Below are 19,896 nucleotides of genomic sequence, written 5' to 3'. Positions count from 1 at the left end.
TAATTTTTTTTTTTTTAACATTTCGAATATTAATTCAATTTTAATACAATAAAATTGTAATATAAGAAAAATTAGACTTATTTATTTATCAAAAAATAAAATAAAAAATTATAACAATTATTGTCTCGTTAAAAATCTTACCAAGAAAAACCCAATGGGAGAAAAATTTGATAAAGAAAAAAGAGTGTAATAATTGTCAATTAATTTACAAATTACATTTTACAAAACAACTAATTTGGGGGTGGTGACCTCTCTCATCCGTATCATCTATATTACAAAATTGAAATGATTCTATTAAAGTATCGTCGACAACCTCGTATTGATCTTGATGGTGCGACCGGTCCCAATCCCGAAGACATGTGAGGACTTCAATCATTTTTGGAGAAAGTTTAGTTCTCTTTTCATTTAAAATTCTTCCACTTACACTAAATGTTTGTTCGGATGAGACGGTTGAGATAGGAACAGGGAAAACATCCAAAGCAAGTCTTGATAATACCGGAAAAATACATTTTCTGGCTTTCCAATATTCTAAGACATCAAAGTTGGCTCTCTGTTGTGGATCTGCTGGTAATATTTCGGGGGTTGCCAAATATTGTTGAAGCTCATTACTTTGTGACTGCATGGAAGACAGTATATTAGTTGTTGTTGGTGGTGGTGGTGCTTCTAGAGAGGAGGTTGTGCTTCAGATTTGGGTCCTCTTCGGCCTATTCAGTGCACTCCAAGAGTAGAAGTTTTCATTTGTTTCTTCTGATGCAGCTTCCCTGGATATTTCGCCTCTTTGCGGATTCCCATACTTGTTTTCATATTGGAAAGATACTTCTGCAAGACAATTTTTTACCTCTCCTATTTGATTGCCATATGCTTCGGTTTGTAAATTTTCACTTAAATTGTCAAAATCATTTTCTAAACCTGCTAATTTAATTCTAAGATCAAATATAACACCTAAACAATAAAGAAAAGGAATGGGTTCCCAATATTTTAAAATTTTTTTTTCCATTGCCTTTATTGGTTCCTTTAAAATTTTATTGTTTTTGTTTTTTGTAAATAACTCTGAAATTTTTATAATTGTATGTATTACCAATAGACTAGTAGGATAATACACACCAGAAAGTTGTAAAGTGGATTGATAAAAATTTTTAAGAAAAGAATGAAATATTTTAGCTATATGCCAATCATTTTCTACCAAATAATGAGGACCTCTATTATTTACTACAAAATAACTAATTAAATTAGCACAAGGTAAACATAAATCAAGCATTAAATAAGTACTATTCCATCTAACAGACATGTCTAATGCAAAAGTTCTAGGAGACATATTTGATTTTATACAAGCATCTTAAAATTCAACATTTCTTTTATTACTACCAGTAATCCAAGCGAAACAATCCCTAATTCTATCAATATTTTCTTTAATTGTTTTCATACCACTTTTTACAATTAAATTAATAATGTGATATACACAACGTTGGTGAAAAAACTTCAAATTATTATAAAAAGGATTATTACTTTGAAAAAAATCTGCAGTTGTAGTATTAGCACTTGCATTATCTAAAGTTAAACTTATCACTTTATTAACAATATCATAATCTTCTAAAACTTCAAAATTTTATTATAAATTTGTTGACCACTATGATCCACATCCATTAATCTAAATCCTAATAAAGATTTATTTAATTTACATTCGTTATCAAAATAATGACTAATCATACAGATATAATCTTGTTTAGCTCTACCACTTCAAATATCGGCAATTAGAGTCACACTAACATAACAACTATGTATTTTATTTTTTAATTCTAATTTCATTTTCTTAAACAATTTTATTAAATCATTTCTAGTTGCAGTTTTAGAATAACTTTTAAATCCTAGAAAAAATGAATTTTTAATAAATCTTTCAAAATATTTATCTTCAGCCATATTAATAGGTTGATCAGTTGCAGCAATATATAAAACTAATTGCTCCGTATATACATCAGAATTATAACGCCAAGTAGTACCCATATTAGTTATTTGAGTTTGATTGGTTTCTCTATATCCATGTTGAGCAATATGTTTATTAGCATGCTTTTTTAAAGTACTAGTACCATTACCTGAATCAGCTTTATAAGCATTTCCATAATACTTGCATCTTGCTTTCTTCACTTGAACTCCATTTTCTGCCTCGTAAAACTTTTCGAAATGCGTCCAAACATTTGATGTGTGTCTGTTGTCGCTTTCGAACATTTGATGTGTGTCTGTTGTCGCTTTCGACAACAGTTGATGAACCTGCTTCAGCTTGAGATGAAGTTGGACGAGGACGACGATTACGAAGACAACTTCTAGAACCACCGGGAGCTGTAGGTGGTAGCAGCATGGGGAGGAATCGATAGCATATTTTGAGGTATATCGGATTCTGAGACTGGAAGAGCGGGACTATTTGAATCTCCTCCTACATTCATGTTAGTAAATTCAGTGGAACTAGGACTAGGATAGTAGTTTCCTTCCTCATTGAAATTGATGGAAGAGAAATATCTATCCATTGTAGTTGAAAAAAAAAATTGATGTAAAAGAAATAAAAAATTAAAGAAGGAGAATTGGGATATGGAAAATTGGAAATATGAATTGAAAATTGCAAAAAATAATAAAAATTAAAATAAGAGCAAATTGATAACAAAGAGACTAAGAGAATAATTGAGAGATTTTAATAAAGATTAAAGATTAGAGAGAATGAGAGAATTTGAGTTATGAGAAAATATGAGAGTTTAGGGCCAATTTATAGAAAAAATTGGGAAAAGAAAATGACGAAAAAGACCCCTCTAACTGCTATAAAACGGCTATATTTCAAGGGTAAAAGGGAAATTCAGAAAAACAAATTAATTTTAGTTTTTTTTTTTTTAATTTTTTTTTCGACTAACCTAGCGGGTTGGCTGTTGTAACCCGCGGGTCAACCCGGCGGGTTGGCGGTCCTTTCTCAGAAAGGACAAAACAGCAACCCAGGGGTCGACAAACACTCTTTAATGCGGGCCGGGTTAGGGTTGACCCGCCTAACTCGGCCCATTTGTTCCACCTCTAGAATGAAATAACCATTCCTAAATAAACAAGGCATACATATGAGATAATAACATACATATGACAGCCATAGACTAGAAGACAAGCAAACTAATCCAATTTGGATGTTAATATGGCTTATCCTAAAGAGAAATCCTCAATATACTCGTAGGGCAAGAATACAACCAATTCAAAGGTAGAGAATCTGACACTGCTAACCTTGCAACCTTATGCGCTAACATATTAACTTCTTTACGGGTCCATTGAAACTCAACTGAAGAACAACTATGGGCAAGGTTGTGTATATCTCTCACAATGCCATCAATCTCCCAAAAAACCTTTTTCTTCTAGCAGGCCATAATAAGATCTAAACAGTCTGTTTTCAATAAGATCCTACTCAAACCCAGATTGGCTACCAAAACTATAGCTTCCCTAATAGCTAGTGCCTCAGTTACAAGAGGGGTTGTAGCGAATTTTTTTTTTTTTTTTGCTTGCCCTGTTAACAACATACCTCTGTTGCCCCTTATTACAATTCCCATCACCTCCATTATGAGAGTATTTCATAAAAGCTGCATCACAGTTGATTTATGTCACTGGAAGGTAAGTTAGTGCTTTTTGGTTGAAGGAGAATTAGAGAGGTCACTTGGAAGAACGAGACTTATTTTTTCGTAGAAGGTAATTATACTTTTTCCAAATTAGTACTGTTTCTTCTATCTAGTAAATCATGTTAATTATAAGTTCAATCCTGTATATTTTTTTATTATGGTGCTTTTTAAAAAAAAAAAAAAATTTCTGGTTCTTAAGAAATTCGTTTTGATGGGGTGAGACTAGAGTTGTTTTATCCATTTGTGGCTTGTTTTAATTTCTTTTTGTTGGGTTGTAACTCTTTTTTTCTTCTGTTTGGTTGACTTTTCCCTTTGAATTTAGCATTTAAATTATGAAAATCTTAAAGCTTTTACCTTCACCCCATTATAGTTTGATTATGAGAGCTCCACTATTTGGTCGCCACTCGATACTTTTATTCTGAGATTTGTTTTATTTCAACCGAATTATGAATCTTATGTATTCTCTTTTGCCAAATATCATATTGTTCAGTATTACTTTAAGAAATATATGTACTTAAGTGGTTTACGATCTTTTAAATTTTGACCTGATTTATTTCTCAGTTGACTTATTTAACTTGTTCACTGTAGTAATCCTTTTTTTTTTGTCCTTTTGGGTCTATGATTATCAGTAGGATATGCAACCCAGTTGAACCTCCAAATGGAGTTCGGTCTCAAGGAAAGCACTATTTTTCGTGTGGCAAACGTGTTGAGATTGATACAAAATATGTGCCCATTAAACCTATTGGTCGAGGGGCATATGGTATTGTGTGCTCTTCTGTCAACAGAGAAACCAACGAAAAGTGGCATTAAAAAGATACACAATGCGTTTGAGAATCGTGTTGATGCACTGAGACCTTTGCGGGAATTGAAACTTCTTCGAAATCTTCGACATGAAAATGTGATTGCTTTAAAAGATGTAATGATCTAGCCATAGGAGAAGCTTCAAGGATGTCTATCTGGTTTATGAGCTTATGGATACTGATCTCCATCAAATTATTAAGTCTTCTCAGGCACTCACAAATGATCATTGCCAATATTTCCTCTTCCAGGTAAGTGCCATCATCTTTGATAACTTTTTTTGGGTAAACCCGAAATGTCATGTTTGATAACTTTGCATTGAGATTTTTAAAGTTGGTTGAGCAATTTAGGCAGGTGCTATTGTTGAGCAGCTTGTGCTATGCTTCTAATTCATTGATGAAGTTCTGTGAAAGAGCCTAAAAAGTGTGGAATTGCGTGATTTTCGGGTGATTTATGTATAGATAACTATTGCTGCAATGGGAAGGTGTGACATTCCACTCATAGGTTTTTTTTCTTGGTTATTCTGTGTTGTGTTTTCATGTATTGACATTGCATTTTGACATAAATTAGTTCTCAGTGATACTTGAATTTTGTTTGATAACGTGTAATTGGTGTCCATTATTATAGCATCCTTTCTTTGTTGACTTGAGGTCTCATTGGCATCTTAGACTTTAATTTCCCCGTCATGGATTGGGATTCTCTGCAACACTTTGACTAATCTGTTCACCATGTCAGTAGAGAAAGTGTGTAAGTTCCCAAGTTGCTTAAGCCCTTTACCTGCACTGGATGACGGTGAGGGGCATGTTGAGGAGTATTATATCTGTTATAGATTTTCGAAGAGAATGTTACCTGCCCTGGATGACAGTGAGGGGCATGTTGAGGAATGGAGTATTAAATCTATTATAAATTTTTGAAAGAGAATGTTCAAGGCAGAATGTCTTTGTGGGCCTATTCTTATGCCAAAAGTGCAGTCAAGTCTTGTTGGACAGCATGTGTTTACACATTTGTTAGCTCACACCTCATATATGAAATAGGATCATCATATTTATTGACACAAACTTAATAGCCATCCAGCAGGATAAAAAATATATGAATTTGGGATATAGCTTATGACTGTGAGTTTAATATGATCAGTTTTTACCTGTGATTATAGTTTTGTTAACTTTTGTTCTATTTACTCTTCAAATGGCTGATTATGGCCAGGAGGATATCTTTAATTTTTGTTTATTTTTTATAAGAACAAGGGAGGATATCTCTAGAAAGCCACCTTTGCAACTTTAGTAAGCCATTTGGACTTATAAAATAAATGTTTTGGACTTTACATCTAATCAAACTGGTTAAGTAGCTGTGGGTTAAGGCTTTGCTCGATTGAGATTGAAATGAATTGTCTCCTTTTTTTCCCACATAGCAGTCAATAGTTTGATGTGAGTATATTACTGTGTTGCGGCAAGAGTCTCCAAATATGCTTACACTTTGTATGCTGCCTGTGTTGGAATCTTAAATTCTCAAATATACTGGCACATTATGTTGAGCAAATATTTTTTACACGTCTTCTTAAGTTTTTCTTGCTTGAGCTGATACATATTTCCTGTGTAGTTGCTTCGAGGCCTGAAGTATCTTCACTCTGCAAACATTCTCCATCGTGACTTGAAGCCTGGGAACCTTCTTGTCAATGCTAACTGTGACCTAAAATATGTGTTTTTGGACTAGCACGCACTAGCAATGGCAAACAATTCATGACAGAGTATGTTGTCACACGCTGGTACCGGGCCCCAGAGCTTCTTCTCTGCTGTGACAACTATGGAACATCTATTGATGTCTGGTCTGTTGGATGCATCTTCGCAGAGCTTCTTGGTAGAAAACCTATCTTCCCTGTACGGAATGTCTTAATCAACTTAAACTCATCATTACATTCTTGGTAGCCAGAGGGAGGAGGATCTTGAGTTTATTGATAATGCAAAGGCAAGGAAGTACATTAATCGCTCCCATATTCACCTGGGATCGCTTTTGCCCGTCTTTATCCCAATGCCATCCTTTAGCAATTGATCTCCTGCAAAAAATGCTTGTTTTTGACCCGTCAAAGAGGATTGGTGTTACAAGCTCTCCAACACCCTTACATGTCTGCCCTGTATGATCCGAGCGGCAACCCTCCAGCAGACGTGCCTATTGATCTTGACTTGGATAGGAATTAGGGGAAGAAATGATAAGGGAGATGATGTGGAAGGAAATGCTCATTTACCATCCTCAGTTTTCTGACAGCCAATGCTGAGGAGTGATCCTAATATTTTCTTTCTTGATTCGGCAGTGAGGCTTAGGGAGGTATATTCCTTTAATGAGGAAGGTTTTTTGTTATGTCACCAGTTATTTATCTTTGTTTTTTCATTTAATAATCATGCAATGCATGATATGACTAATTTTTATTCCACAGCTTGTTTATGAGCTTCAGCTTGAGCCTGTACTGTAGGTGGCCTTTTAAACTTGTATATAGGAGTGTTGTTTTTTGCTTCTTGAAACTTATCTTTGTAATTAATATAAGCGTTGGAAATAGTCAATAACATCACATTGTAGTATAGAAAATTGTCTTGTTTTTTTTTGGTTAGAATGAAATAAAGCTGGAAAAGTAACCCCCCGACCCGACCTGTGTGCGTTCGAATTTTGGCGGGTCAGCCCGCCAACAAACCCAGCCTGCCATTTTTGGGGAAATGGTTGGCCTAACCCGGCCCCCAACCCTAACCCACCAGGTTAGGCTATGGGCCGGGCGGGCCGGATTAACCCTCTTTTTTTTATTTTATATTTTATTTTGTTTATTTATTTAACTTTTCAAATAAATAATTACTAATTTATAAATGAATAAATTATAAATGTAATTGTTTTTAGTTAACTTTTCAAATATCAATAATTCAATTAAATTAATTTTTTTTTTTTTAACATTTCGAATATTAATTCAATTTTAATACAATAAAATTGTAATTAAGAAAAATTAGACTTTTTTATTTATCAAAAAATAAAATAAAAAATATAACAATTATTGTCTCGTAAAAATCTTACCAAGAAAAACCCAATGGAGAAAAATTTGATAAAGAAAAAGAGTGTAATAATTGTCAATTAATTTACAAATTACATTTACAAAACAACTAATTTGGGGGTGGTGACCTCTCTCATCCGTATCATCTATATTACAAATTGAAATGATTCTATTAAAGTATCGTCGACAACCTCGTATTGATCTTGATGGTGCGACCGTCCCAATCCCGAAGACATGTGAGGACTTCAATCATTTTGGGAGAAGTTTAGTTCTTTTCATTAATTCTTCCACTTACACTATGTTTGTTCGGATGAGACGGTTGAGATAGGAACAGGGAAAACATCCAAAGTCTTGATAATACCGGAAAAATACATTTTCTGGCTTTCCAATATTAAGACATCAAAGTTGGCTCTCTGTTGTGGATCTGTGTGTATATTTCGGGGGTTGCCAAATATTGTTGAAGCTCATTACTTTGTGACTGCATGGAAGACGTATATTAGTTGTTGTTGGTGGTGGTGGTGCTTCTAGAGAGGAGGTTGTGCTTCAGATTTGGGTCCTCTTCGCCTATTCAGTGCACTCCAGAGTAGAAGTTTTCATTTGTTTCTTCTGATGCAGCTCCCCTGGATATTTCGCCTCTTTGCGGATTCCCATACTTGTTTTCATATTGAGAATACTCTGCAAGACAATTTTTTACTCTCCCTATTTGATTGCCATATGCTTCGGTTTGTAAATTTTCACTTAAATTGTCAAATCATTTTCTAAACCTGCTAATTTAATTCTAAGATCAAATATAACACCTAAACAATAAAGAAAAGGAATGGGTTCCCAATATTTTAAAATTTTTTTTTCCTTGCCTTTATTGGTTCCTTTAAAATTTTATTGTTTTTGTTTTTTGTAAATAACTCTGAAATTTTTATAATTGTATGTATTACCAATAGACTAGTAGGATAATCCACACCAGAAGTTGTGTAAATTTAATTTCACAAACGACAGCCCCAAGAGCTGTATAAACAATGAACAACAAAACAGGGTAAATCATGATATTACATCTAAAATGATCTCATCCAGCTCCACAGAAGCCAAAAGTCAAAAATAAAAATAAAAATTAAATCTCCGGAACAAATCCAAAATATATATATCAATTCTCATAATTGAATACGGACGAAGTGTGACAGCTTGGGTCAAACTAAAATAAAGTTGTTGAGATGCACATACAGAAATGAGAAATGAGCTGTATAACAGAGAAAAGATAATACAGATGATCAACAAATCAAGTAAACTTCTATCAGTAGTCTTAGAAAAGGCAAGTGATGCGTCGCTTCCATTAAACCATTCAACGTCGTCTTTCTAGTCACCATAAAAGGATTGTATACTGCCATCACTTTGGTAGCTGGACTAGTTCTTCTACCGAAACAAAAAAACTGTCTAATAACGATTTTATAATATCAGTTGGTTAAATAACGGTGAACATTCAATATCTTAGATTGCATCAAAATTTATAACGTTAAAATTCAACTAGTTTCTGATCAATTAAAATCGCTAAATTTTTGAAGGATGCATTAAATATACACCCCTATCAATTTAAATCTCGAAATTGCTAATTTGTATTCCAAATGACGTGAAACTACTTGCCTTGAGGTTTTTCTGGGATGGAATATTATATGATTAAATTAATTGTTAGAGTAAGGGTCAACATCTTGCGGGGATAGCTCAGTTGGGAGAGCGTCAGACTGAAGATCTGAAGGTCGCGTGTTCGATCCACGCTCACCGCATGCTTTTCTAATTAGACATTTGATATGAATTGTTTTTAATAAAATTTAATATCAACATATTTTTTAATAAAATACATTATTATATAACATGGATCGTATTGAAGATTACAAACGTTCAACAACATATGAAGAAAAAATATTAATCAAATACATAATATGAATTGTATTGAATAGTATATGCATTCATAAAAATATGATTATAATTGACGTATTTAAGATCCAAATAATGAAATTGATAATACCTCAAACTTTTAATTTGATTATAAATTTTTACTTCAATTGATAATATCCCAAAAAATTTATGATTTACCAAATTGTTTTTCTCAGAAAAAAAAAAAATTATACCAAAAATTGGACTAGTTTGAGTATACAAATAAATTGAATCATGAAATGAAAGTGACTGTGGCTCCGTTTGATTCACTCTTCAAAATAGTATTATAAGTTTTCTCAATAAAATTAAACAGTAAAATTGGCTTATTCTCACAATATTATTTTATATTATTCAATTTCTTTTAAATCCCTCTAAATTTGTTAATTTAAATAAACACTCCCAAATTTTTTTAGAAATTACAAAAACACCCCAACAACCTACATTTATCAGATTCCGGCCACCACTGCCGGAAGCTGGCCGGAATCTAGTATAATGGCATACTACCGGTTGAATCTGGCTGATGATGTGTCGATCTAGCCTTTTTCGGCCAGATTCACGGTGGATCTGGCCGAAAATCATTAATCATCAATGATGTTTGTATCTTTGGTCGTCGTAAACGATTAAATATGGCTAGATCTGACCATCAATGACTAAATCTAGTCATAGATTTGACTTTTTCTGGCCAGATTTATCATGGATCGGTAATATCCAGCCGATCATACACAGATACGGTGACTCTGATCACTCTCCAGCGGTGGTGGTTGGCTATTCGTATTTAATGGGTGGATTGGAGATATTTTTGTTAACTTTTAATATTTTATTGTAAAGGTATTTAGTAAATAAACAAATATATGAGATATTTTTGTTAATTTTTAAATCTTACATCATAATACCTATTAAATTTAATATTTTCTAAAATATTATTTTAAAAACTATGAGAATAATAAAACGAACGACCTTTACCACCAAAAATATTATATGCTGCATCTGTCCACGAATTGCGATATTTCCTGGACTACGTCGTTTCTGACATCCAGATTCTAAAACGTCTACGTTTAGCTGCTGCCTTGTTTCTAACAAAATATTGGGTTAAAGAAATGGGACCCTCTCAACCAGAAAAATAAAAAATATCCATAGCTGTCGTTACTGGAGAGAATACCGGGCCGCGTGATGCAATTAGCTAAACACAAGCCCATAAATCAAATAAATAAAAATCCGAATTTTCTATATGTTTGTCTGATGGCGTTCGGATAACGAATCTTGATCGCAGTGAATCCAATCGAACTCCTCGTTGACAAGAAAATAACAAGAAGTAACTGACCAATTCCTTCCATAGATCCAATCCTCAGCTCTCTGTAGACACCAATTTGGCGCCAACTCCCTGGCGAGGTAACTTTTACGCGATTGAACTTGCGGTCGTGATGGTTTATTATTGAAGGAATTTGAGGCAAATTGGAAGAAAAATAGGATGGATTCAGATGTAGCTTAGATACTTCTGTCAGGTGAATTCATGTCACTGGAAGTGTAAAGTTAGTGCTTTTTTGGTTGAAGGAGAATTAGAGAGGTCACTTGGAAGAAAGAGACTTTATTTTTCGTAGAAGGTAATTATACTTTTTCCAAAATTAGTACTGTTTCTTCTATCTAGTAAATCATGTTGAATTATAAGTTCAATCCTGTATATTTATTTTATTATGGTGCTTTTTAAAAAAAAAAAAAAAATTTCTGGTTCTTAAGAAATTCGTTTTGATGGGGTGAGACTAGAAGTTGTTTATCCATTTGTGGCTTGTTTTAATTTTTTTTTGTTGGGTTGTAACTCTTTTTTTCTTCTGTTTGGTTGACTTTTCCCGCTTTGAATTTAGCATTTAAATTATGAAAATCTTAAAGCTTTTACCTTCACCCCATTATAGTTTGATTATGAGAGCTCACTATTTGGTCGCCACTCGATACTTTTATTCTGAGATTTGTATTTATTTCAACCGAATTATGAATCTTATGTATTCTCTTTTGCCAAATATCATATTGTTCAGTATTACTTTAAGAAATATATGTACTTAAAGTGGTTTACGATCTTTTAAATTTTGATCCTGATTTATTTCTCAGTTGACTTATTTAACTTGTTCACTGTAGTAATCCTTTTTTTTTTGTCCTTTTGGGTCTATGATTATCAGTAGGATATGGCAACCCGTTGAACCTCCAAATGGAGTTCGGTCTCAAGGAAAGCACTATTTTTCGATGTGGCAAACCTGTGTTGAGATTGATACAAAATATGTGCCCATTAAACCTATTGGTCGAGGGGCATATGGTATTGTGTGCTCTTCTGTCAACAGAGAAACCAACGAGAAAGTGGCAATTAAAAAGATACACAATGCGTTTGAGAATCGTGTTGATGCACTGAGAACTTTGCGGGAATTGAAACTTCTTCGAAATCTTCGACATGAAAATGTGATTGCTTTAAAAGATGTAATGATGCTAGCCATAGGAGAAGCTTCAAGGATGTCTATCTGGTTTATGAGCTTATGGATACTGATCTCCATCAAATTATTAAGTCTTCTCAGGCACTCACAAATGATCATTGCCAATATTTCCTCTTCCAGGTAAGTTGCCATCATCTTTGATAACTTTTTTTGGGTAAACCCGAAATGTCATGTTTGATAACTTTGCAATTGAGATTTTTAAAGTTGGTTGAGCAATTTAGGCAAGTGCTATTGTTGAGCAGCTTGTGCTATGCTTCTAATTCATTGATGAAAGTTCTGTGAAAGAGCCTAAAAAGTGTGGAATTGCGGATTTTGGTGATTTATGTATAGATAACTATTGCTGCATGGGAAGGTGTGACATTCCACTCATAGGTTTTTTTCTTGGTTATTCTGTGTTGTGTTTTCATGTATTGACATTGCATTTTGACATAAAATTAGTTCTCAGTGATACTTGAATTTTGTTTGATAACTGTGAATTGGTGTCCATTATTATAGGCATCCTTTCTTTGTTGACTTGAGGTCTCATTGGCATCTTAGACTTTAATTTCCCGTCATGGATTGGGATTCTCTGCAACACTTTGACTAATTCTGTTCACCATGTCAGTAGAGAAAGGTGATAAGTTCCCAAGTTGCTTAAGCCCTTTACCTGCACTGGATGACGGTGAGGGCATGTTGAGGAGTATAATCTATGATTTCGAAGAGATGTTACCGCTGGAGACAGTGAGGGGCATGTGAGGAATAGGAGTATTAAATCTATTATAAATTTTTGAAAGAGAATGTTCAAGGCAGAATGTCTTTGTGGGCCTATCTTTATGCCAAAATGTGCAGTCAAGTCTGTTGGACAGCATGTGTTTACACATTTGTTAGCTCACACCTCATATATGAAATAGGATCATCATATTTATTGACACAAACTTAATAGCCATCCAGCAGGATTAAAAAATATATGAATTTGGGATATAGCTTATGACTGTGAGTTTAATATGATCAGTTTTTACCTGTGATTAAGTTTTGTTAACTTTTGTTCTATTTACTCTTCAAATGGTGATTATGGCCAGGAGGATATCTTAATTTTGTTTATTTTTTATAAGAAACAAGGGAGGATATCTCTAGAAAGCCACCTTTGCAACTTTATAAGCCATTTGGACTTATAAAATAAATGTTTTGGACTTTACATCTAATCAAACTGTTAAGTAGCTGTGGGTTAAGGCTTTGCTCGATTGAGATTGAAATGAATTGTCTCCTTTTTTTCCCACTAGCAGTCAAATATTTGATGGTGAGTATATTACTGTGTTGCGGCAAGAGTCTCCAAATATGCTTACACTTTGTATGCTGCCTGTGTTGGAATCTTAAATTCTCAAATATACTGGCACATTATGTTAGCAAATATTTTTTACACGTCTTCTTAAGTTTTTCTTGCTTGAGCTGATACATATTTCCTGGTGTAGTTGCTTCGAGGCCTGAAGTATCTTCACTCTGCAAACATTCTCCATCGTGACTTGAAGCCTGGGAACCTTCTTGTCAATGCTAACTGTGACCTAAAATATGTGATTTTGGACTAGCACGCACTAGCAATGGCAAGATCAATTCATGACAGAGTATGTTGTCACACGCTGGTACCGGGCCCCAGAGCTTCTCTCTGCTGTGACAACTATGGAACATCTATTGATGTCTGGTCTGTTGGATGCATCTTCGCAGAGCTTCTTGGTAGAAAACCTATCTTCCCTGGTACAGAATGTCTTAATCAACTTAAACTCATCATTAACATTCTTGGTAGCCAGAGGGAGGAGGATCTTGAGTTTATTGATAATGCAAAGGCAAGGAAGTACATTAATCGCTCCCATATTCACCTGGGACGCTTTTGCCCGTCTTTATCCCAATGCACATCCTTTAGCAATTGATCTCCTGCAAAAAATGCTTGTTTTTGACCCGTCAAAGAGGATTGGTGTTACGAAGCTCTCCAACACCCTTACATGTCTGCCCTGTATGATCCGAGCTGCAACCCTCCAGCAGACGTGCCTATTGATTTGACTTGGATGAGGAATTAGGGGAAGAAATGATAAGGGAGATGATGTGGAAGGAAATGCTCATTTACCATCCTCAGTTTTCTGACAGCCAATGCTGAGGAGTGATCCTAATATTTTCTTTCTTGATTCGGCAGTGAGGCTTAGGGAGGTATATTCCTTTAAATGAGGAAGGTTTTTTGTTATGTCACCAGTTATTTATCTTTGTTTTTTCATTTAATAATCATGCAATGCATGATATGACTAATTTTTATTCCACAGCTTGTTTATGAGCTTCAGCTTGAGCCTGTACTGTAGGTGGCCTTTTAAACTTTTATATAGGAGTGTTGTTTTTTGCTTCTTGAAACTTATCTTTGTAATTAAATATAAGCGTTGGAAATAGTCAATAACATCACATTGTAGTATAGAAAATTGTCTTGTTTTTTTTTGGTTAGAATGAAATAAAGCTGGAAAAGTAACCCCCCGACCCGACCTGTGTGCGTTCGAATTTTGGCGGGTCAGCCCGCCAACAAACCCAGCCTGCCATTTTTGGGGAAATGGTTGGCCTAACCCGGCCCCCAACCCTAACCCACCAGGTTAGGCTATGGGCCGGGCGGGCCGATTAACCCTCTTTTTTTATTTTATATTTTATTTTGTTTATTTATTTAACTTTTCAAATAAATAATTACTAATTTATAAATGAATAAATTATAAATGTAATTGTTTTTAGTTAACTTTTCAAATTCAATAATTCAATTAAATTAATTTTTTTTTTTTTAACATTTCGAATATTAATTCAATTTTAATACAATAAAATTGTAATTAAGAAAAATTAGACTTTTTATTTATCAAAAAATAAAATAAAAAATATAACAATTATTGTCTCGTAAAAATCTTACCAAGAAAAACCCAATGGAGAAAAATTTGATAAAGAAAAAAGAGTGTAATAATTGTCAATTAATTTACAAATTACATTTACAAAACAACTAATTTGGGGGTGGTGACCTCTCTCATCCGTATCATCTATATTACAAAATTGAAATGATTCTATTAAAGTATCGTCGACAACCTCGTATTGATCTTGATGGTGCGACCGTCCCAATCCCGAAGACATGTGAGGACTTCAATCATTTTGGGAGAAGTTTAGTCTCTTTTCATTAATTCTTCCACTTACACTATGTTTGTTCGGATGAGACGGTTGAGATAGGAACAGGGAAAACATCCAACAGTCTTGATAATACCGGAAAAATACATTTTCTGGCTTTCCAATATCTAAGACATCAAAGTTGGCTCTCTGTTGTGGATCTGTGTAATATTTCGGGGGTTGCCAAATATTGTTGAAGCTCATTACTTTGTGACTGCATGGAAGACGTATATTAGTTGTTGTTGGTGGTGGTGGTGCTTCTAGAGAGGAGGTTGTGCTTCAGATTTGGGTCCTCTTCGCCTATTCAGTGCACTCCAGAGTAGAAGTTTTCATTTGTTTCTTCTGATGCAGCTCCCTGGATATTTCGCCTCTTGCGGATTCCCATACTTGTTTTCATTTGGAAGAACTTCTGCAAGACAATTTTTTACTCTCCTATTTGATTGCCATATGCTTCGGTTTGTAAATTTTCACTTAAATTGTCAAATCATTTTCTAAACCTGCTAATTTAATTCTAAGATCAAATATAACACCTAAACAATAAAGAAAAGGAATGGGTTCCCAATATTTTAAAATTTTTTTTTCCTGCCTTTATTGGTTCCTTTAAAATTTTATTGTTTTTGTTTTTTGTAAATAACTCTGAAATTTTTATAATTGTATGTATTACCAATAGACTAGTAGGATAATCACACCAGAAAGTTGTAAAGTGATTGATAAAATTTTTAAGAAAAGAATGATATTTTAGCTATATGCCAATCATTTTCTACCAAATATGAGGACTCTATTATTTACTACAAATACTAATTAAATTAGCACAATAACATAAATCAAGCATTAAATAAGTGTCTATTCCATCTAACAGACGTCTAATGCAAAAGTCTAGGAGACATATTTGATTTTATACAAGCATCTTAAAATTCAACATTTCTTTTATTACTACCAGTAATCCAAGCGAAACAATCCCTAATTCTATCAATATTTTCTTTAATTGTTTTCATACCACTTTTTACAATTAAATTAATAATGTGATATACACAACGTTGGTGAAAAAACTTCAAATTATTATAAGGATTATTACTTTGAAAAAAATCTGCAGTTGTATTATTAGCACTGCATTATCTAAAGTTAAACTTATCACTTTAATACAATATCATAATCTTCTAAAACTTCAAAATTTTATTATAAATTTGTTGACCACTATGATCCCATCCATTAATCTAAATCCTAATAAAGATTTATTTAATTTACATTCGTTATCAAAATAATGACTAATCATACAGATATAATCTTGTTTAGCTCTACCACTTCAAATATCGGCAATTAGAGTCACCTAACATAACAACTATGTATTTTTTTTTAATTCTATTTCATTTTCTTAAACATTTTATTAAATCATTTCTAGTTGCAGTTTTAGAATAACTTTTAAATCCTAGAAAAAATGAATTTTTAATAAATCTTTCAAAATATTTATCTTCACCATATTAATAGGTTGATCAGTTGCAGCAATTATAAAACTAATGCCCGTATATCCATCAGAATTATAACGCCAAGTAGTACCCATATTGTTATTTAGTTTGATTGGTTTCTCTTATCCATGTTACAATATGTTTATTAGCATGCTTTTTTAAAGTACTAGTACCATTACCTGAATCAGCTTTATAAGCATTCCATAATACTTGCATCTTGCTTTCTCACTTGAACTCCATTTTCTGCCTCGTAAACTTTTCGAAATGCGTCCAAACATTTGATGTGTGTCTGTTGTCGCTTTCGAACATTTGATGTGTGTCTGTTGTCGCTTTCGACAACAGTTGTGAACCTGCTTCAGCTTGAGATGAAGTTGGACGAGGACGACGATTACGAAGACAACTTCTAAACCACCGGGAGCTGTAGGTGGTAGCAGCATGGGAGGAATCGATAGCATATTTGAGGTATAGGATTTCTGAGACTGGGAAGAGCGGGACTATTTGAATCTCCTCCTACATTCATGTTAGTAAATTCAGTGGAACTAGACTAGGATAGTAGTTTCCTTCCTCATTGAAATTGATGAAGAGAAATATCTATCCATTGTAGTTGAAAAAAAAATTGAGTAAAGAAATAAAAATTAAAGAAGAAATTGGGATATGGAAAATTGGAAATATGAATTGAAAATTGCAAAAAATAATAAAAAATTAAATAAGAGCAAATTGATAACAAGAGACTAAGAGAATAATGAGAGATTTTAATAAAGATTAAAGATTAGAGAGAATGAGAGAATTTGAGTTATGAGAAAATATGAAGTTTAGGGCCAATTTATAGAAAAATTGGGAAAAGAAAATGACGAAAAGACCCCTCTAACTGCTATAAAACGGCTATTTTCAAGGTAAAAGGGAAATTCAGAAAAACAAATTAATTTTAGTTTTTTTTTTTTTATTTTTTTCGACTAACCTAGCGGGTTGGCTGTTGTAACCCGCGGGTCAACCCGGCGGGTTGGCGGTCCTTTCTCGAAAGGACAAAACGCAACCCAGGGTCGACAAAACACTCTTTAATGCGGGCCGGGTTAGGGTTGACCCGCCTAACTCGGCCCATTTGTTCCACCTCTAGAATGAAAAACCATTCCTAAATAAACAAGGCATACATATGAGATAATAACATACATATGACAGCCATAGACTAGAAGACAAGCAACTAATCCAATTTGGATGTTAATATGCTTTACCTAAAGAGAAATCCTCAATATACTCGTAGGGAAGAATACAACCAATTCAAAGGTAGAGAATCTGACACTGCTAACCTTGCAACCTTATGCGCTAACATATAACTTCTTTCGGGTCCATTGAAACTCAACTGAAGAACAACTATGGGCAAGGTGGTGTATATCTCTCACAATGCCATCAATCTCCCAAAAACCTTTTTCTTCTAGCAGGCCATAATAAGATCTAAACAGTCTGTTTTCAATAAGATCCTACTCAAACCCAGATTGGCTACCAAAACTATAGCTTCCCTAATAGCTAGTGCCTCAGTTACAAGAGGGTTGTAGCGAATTTTTTTTTTTTTTTTGCTTGCCCTGTTAACAACATACCTCTGTTGCCCCTTATTACAATTCCCATCACCTCCATTATGAGAGTATTTCATAAAGCTGCTCACAGTTGATTTAAACCAATCGAAGATGAGGAGGGGGGGCGGGGGGCGGGGGGGGGGGGGGGGGGGGGGGGGGGGGGGGGGGGGGGGGGGGGGGGTGGGGGGGGGGGGGGGGGGGGGGGGGGGGGGGGAGGGGGGGGGGGGGGGGGGAGGAGGGGGGGGGCTCTCAATTTAGTGTAGCTGATGTGGGGTTGGGTGCTCAATCACGTTAACAGAAGGCTTGCAGAATTTGACTTCCATATTTAGCATTTTAACTTGCTAAACTGCCTGCATTGGATTAATTTTTGCTCCTCGAAACACCATTTCATTTCACATCTTCCAAATTACCCAACAAAGATTGGTGAAATAGGCTTTGGCACTTTCTGGTTTTTCCAAAGATGAAGACAACATCAAGAATTTTTCCAACAACCAATCTTCTAGTTTGAGGACTTGTAGGTTTCTAACATCCCATTGGAAATCAATGGCAAACCAGACCAGATGAGTCCAAGCGCATCATAGAATAAGATGTTCCATAGATTATATAGCATCATGGCATATTGGCCACAAAGAGTCTGAAGCTATTTTCTTCTTAAACAAATTTTCTTTGTTCAAAATTGAATTATTACAAAGTTGCCATATAAACACTTTTATTTTTGACAATGTCTATAAGCCCAAATCTCCTTCCATAGTCGTTTGTCAACCACCTAGGATGTTGATGTACTATTATTTTTGTTGGGGAAAGCCTCCTCCTTGGACTGGTGGTAACCTGTCTTCACATCATAGATTCCATTGGACTTGTGAGGCCAAACAATTTTGTCAGGATCAAAGTTCCAACTTACCGGAACAGCTGCCACCTTTTTTGCATTTTCAGCCCCATAAACTTCAATTAATTTATGATGATCCCAAGATATACCAGTCAAGGAAAACAACTCCTTCACTTTCTGATATGTTTGTACAATGGGCTTAATGTTTTGCATTCCTGGTGGCATCTAATTGTCATCCATAATTCGAATAGAGTTGCCATTATTCACCTTCCAAATTGCTTTCTCCTTGAGAAGGTTTCTACCAAACAACAAACTCTTCCAACCTCAATAACTATTCTTTTTGCATGTTGCCTCCCAAAATTTTTTTTGAGGGAAATATATGGCTTTCAAGATTCGCACCCATAACATATCAGGATTCATTAGAATTTTTCATGCTTGTTTACTTAACAGAGCCTGGTTCATTTTGTAAAAATCCCTAAATCCCAACCCCCCTTCTTTCTTGTTTTTTGACAGCTTTTTACATCCAACCCAATGAATTCCTTTCCTCTCCTTGCTTTTTTTCCACCAAAAGTTAGTCACACTCACGCATAATTTAGCACAAAAATGCTTAGGGAATTTGAGAATGGACATAGCATAGTTAAATATGGATTGCAAGATAGCTTTAATAAGCACTTCTTTACCAGCTGATGAAAATAGTTTTTCTTTCCAGCCCTCAGTTTTTTGCTTAACCCTCTCCATGATCCAACTCAGAGTTTGTGTTTTGGTTTTGCCCCAAGAAGAGGGGATCCCCAGGTATTTTGAAGGAATGTCCTAATAAGGGATGCTCAAGGCTTTGGAAATTTTGTCCTTGACTTCATTTATGGTATTACAAGAGAAAATAAGACCAAACTTGCTAAGATTGATCATTTGTCCTGATGCAATAGAATAGACATTAAGAGTCTCCATGACTTCATAAGCCTCAGCTTCATCAGCTTACAAAAAAAGAACTGCATCGTTAGCAAAAAACAAATGAGATAAGGCAGGAGCAGACCTGGCAAGTT

At 34.5% G+C, this 19,896-nt stretch overlaps 1 non-coding gene and 2 pseudogenes across 1 annotated transcript; all 3 read left to right on the top strand.

Annotated features, from left to right (window-relative positions):
- Window positions 1-4,250: 4,250 nt before the first annotated feature.
- On the top strand, window positions 4,251-6,755 carry LOC116127572 (annotated as a pseudogene).
- Window positions 6,756-9,154: 2,399 nt separating this feature from the next.
- On the top strand, window positions 9,155-9,227 carry TRNAF-GAA. The gene has a single exon. It is a non-coding gene; the product is annotated as a tRNA-Phe (tRNA).
- A 2,308-nt stretch (window positions 9,228-11,535) lies between these two features.
- LOC116127571 lies at window positions 11,536-14,085 on the top strand (annotated as a pseudogene).
- The last annotated feature ends 5,811 nt before the right edge of the window (window positions 14,086-19,896 follow it).

Source organism: Pistacia vera, unplaced genomic scaffold, assembly GCF_008641045.1.
Source record: "Pistacia vera cultivar Batoury unplaced genomic scaffold, PisVer_v2 Contig192, whole genome shotgun sequence".
Lineage (NCBI taxonomy): Eukaryota > Viridiplantae > Streptophyta > Magnoliopsida > Sapindales > Anacardiaceae > Pistacia > Pistacia vera.
Note: the sequence above shows the minus strand (reverse complement) of the source record. Positions and strands in the feature narration are given on the sequence as shown.